Source organism: Schistocerca americana, chromosome 5 (genome assembly GCF_021461395.2).
Source record: "Schistocerca americana isolate TAMUIC-IGC-003095 chromosome 5, iqSchAmer2.1, whole genome shotgun sequence".
In the NCBI taxonomy this organism is placed as follows: Eukaryota; Metazoa; Arthropoda; class Insecta; order Orthoptera; family Acrididae; genus Schistocerca; species Schistocerca americana.
Genome location: NC_060123.1, coordinates 303,892,548 through 303,895,645, shown reverse-complemented (window position 1 = coordinate 303,895,645; position 3,098 = coordinate 303,892,548). Strand labels below are relative to the sequence as shown.

Sequence of the window (3,098 nt, the reverse complement as noted above, 5' to 3'; positions counted from 1 at the left end):
TTAAAAGCATGCACTGCGCTGCGTCGTGCTACGCCTATCAAATGATTACGATAACTAGATTATATCGTTTCTTTAAATAAAGCAAAAAAAGTACTGAATTTAAATTCAGATTGCACATTCTTTAATTTGCCCACTCTTGTTCTCCACTTAAATTCCTGTCATTTCTCTAATATGTTCAGTTTCGCTGTCTTTGGCACTACGCGCAGAATTTCCATAGTATTCGCGGAACTACTTGCTCCATGTTTTATGTTTCGTAAATGAAAGCAAAAACCAGTTTTACTGTTCAGACCAATAATTTCCCTAGATCTGATGCTATTTACGACCTGTTTGACCTATGTAAAAACGATCGTACAATTCACGTAGTAATTTGCAAACTCTAGATTCTTCATACCTTCTATTCACTTTTCATTAAGTACAATTTTATGTCTTGGATTAAACCCTAACTGGCCTGTTGTTCGAAATATTGCTTAGCACTGCTTAGGAAAAGCGTGAGCTAATTGTACTGTAATACGGTTAGGTTAGTGTTGTTTTAACGTCCCGTCGACAACGAGGTCATTAGAGACGGAGCGCAAGCTCGGGTTAGTGAAGGATGGGGAAGGAAATCGGCCGTGCCCTTTCAAAGGAACCATCCCGGCATTTGCCTGAAACGATTTAGGGAAATCACGGAAAACCTAAATCAGGATGGCAGGAGACGGGATTGAACCGTCGTCCTCCCGAATGCGAGTCCAGTGTGCTAACCACTGCGCCACCTCGCTCGGTGTACTGTAATACGGCTAAGTTACTTCAGTGTAATGCATTTTTTATCCTAGCGTTGGTTATTGTCGCGTTCTTTATGTTTTTTGAGAATCTGTGTGACTAAACATCTCCTGAACCCGTTCACTGCTCCTATTTGTTCCTGTCTGACTCTTTTTGTAAACTGTAATCAGTGCTTTGGTGCTGGTGGTTAAAAACCATATGGAAGGCGCGCAGTCGTTTTACCCTCCCTGCAATACAATAAATTTTTCGTCAGTTCTTCATTACTACATAACTATCTTCTGTGGCACAAGTTGGTTCTTTCAAAATACTAGTAATAAATGTCTGCTAGTAATCCAGAGAGTCAACTTACCGTTACCAAATCATGGTTTTGTTAATATACTTTCCCGAGATATTCACTGTAGTTAAAGCCAATGCTAAACTCCAACGGTTCCAAAAATACAAATAGTTCCCTTTTCCTCTTAGTGTGATAGCTTAACAAAATTGATTCTGTTGTTTTCAAGGTTTTATCTATTGACACGTTCTGGGGTAGTTTTGCTATATCGAATGAGGAAAGTACGATGACATCTGTGATCGGCAGAGTTTTATCTTCATTAGCATAAACTACATCATTGCGTACACTATGCTTCGCGGGAATGCGTATGCATTCACTAGTTTTTTTATACAAAAATTTGTTACGTTATACTACTGTAGACTCTTTCGCATTTTATGCACACTTTTGTTCCCTTTGTGCAGCTTTATTGAGACAGTAAGTGGTGGGAGCTTAGGGTCCTTGTTAATTGGCCTTCGCTACTGATATACAAGTGGGAGAAACTGCATGTTTTGTGTCTTCTTTCTTAGGATGGCTTGCAGTGATTTATTCGGGTCCTTGCCTAATTTGCAAAAATTTTGCTAGTGAACTGTTTATATTCGTCAATATTTCGCATTATATATGGCAATTAATAGTGTTGGTCAATTTTAACTGGGTAATAGTTTGAAAAAGGGCTACTACGTTGGAAACTAGCACCATTAAATCAGATATGAAAACAACAAAGAAAAATAAATAATAGTACTATAGATAAAGGTCAGTTCAAAACGGACGTCAACGGAATGAAATGGAAGGCAGTGTGGCAGTGTCACCGCTAAATGTGATGCGTTCACACCAGTGTGGAACGTAACGTAACGTCACTTCACTTAGCCCAGTACGGAACTGTGAAAACTACGTTATGAAATACCATCGATGATTAAAAAGGAATAATCAGTGATACATTCACTGCCAAAACGAAATTCGTAATGGGTCTAAATCTACATAGATACTCCGCAAGCATCAAACGGTGCATGGCGAAGGGTGTCTTGTATCACTGCTAATGATTACCTTTCTCTTTCTCAACATACTTCCGAATGAACCCTGAGTTCTATTAACTTATCTTCGCAGTCCTAATGCAAGATGTATTCGTTGGCGGTAGAACCGTCTTGTAGTTTGATGCAAATGCTGGTCCCGTAAGCTTTTTTATCAGCGTTTCGCGATAAATGAGGTCTTCTTCCCACCAGGGATTCCCATTTGTGTTCACGGAGCATTCCCGTAGTAATGGAAAAAACTTTTAGATCTGCTAAAAGTTCTACAACAAGTCACGATGCTCCGTCTGCGTTTACGAGTCAACAATTTTTTTTAAATGACAGCGAGACTTTACGGATACTCCGTATATCGTGTTCCCAAAAGCGTGTAGTAGGAAAGTTGTATTTCACGTTGCATATGAATGACTTGCGCAGTGAATCTCAACCAGGGGTAATTATCCCCCGAGGTGTAAAATGAAAATTTTGAGAGGTAGAAACCGAAAACGCTTCACTGTGTCTCAGTTACGAATCCATTTTTGAAAGATTATTGTTACTACCATAGCCATTGTAAGCCTCTAATACCGATCGCGTAAGACCAATAATGACTTTTTTTTTTCAAATACTATCATTAATGCGTGACACGATGTTGTGAACGTAGTGAAACGAATATATGAACCACATGCACATCTATCCACCCCCTACACACATACTTTGCACTTTGTACCGTGTCTCCATGGCAGTAAAAGTGAGACGAGTAACAAATGCTACACATCTCACGAAATTTTCCTCTCAAATTGTAGACATCTCCTGCAACTCATTAGAAATTGTTTCATTACTATCTGTGAAACAGATAAACGAACTAATTAAGAGCATAACACAACAGTAACAACATAATGGCTACCATAGTACTGCACACGGTATTATTATTGTTTTTATTATTAATGGCACTGGTCAGACTCAAAACATCAGCAGCATTTAGTCTTTCATTTCCTGACAATTCGAAGTAAAGTGTCCAGCAATCAAGTGATTTA

General features: G+C 38.9%; 1 non-coding gene across 1 annotated transcript; it reads right to left on the bottom strand.

Annotated features, from left to right (window-relative positions):
* Positions 1-682: 682 nt before the first annotated feature.
* Trnaa-cgc lies at positions 683-755 on the bottom strand. Its single transcript has one exon. It is a non-coding gene; the product is annotated as a tRNA-Ala (tRNA).
* Positions 756-3,098: the final 2,343 nt, after the last annotated feature.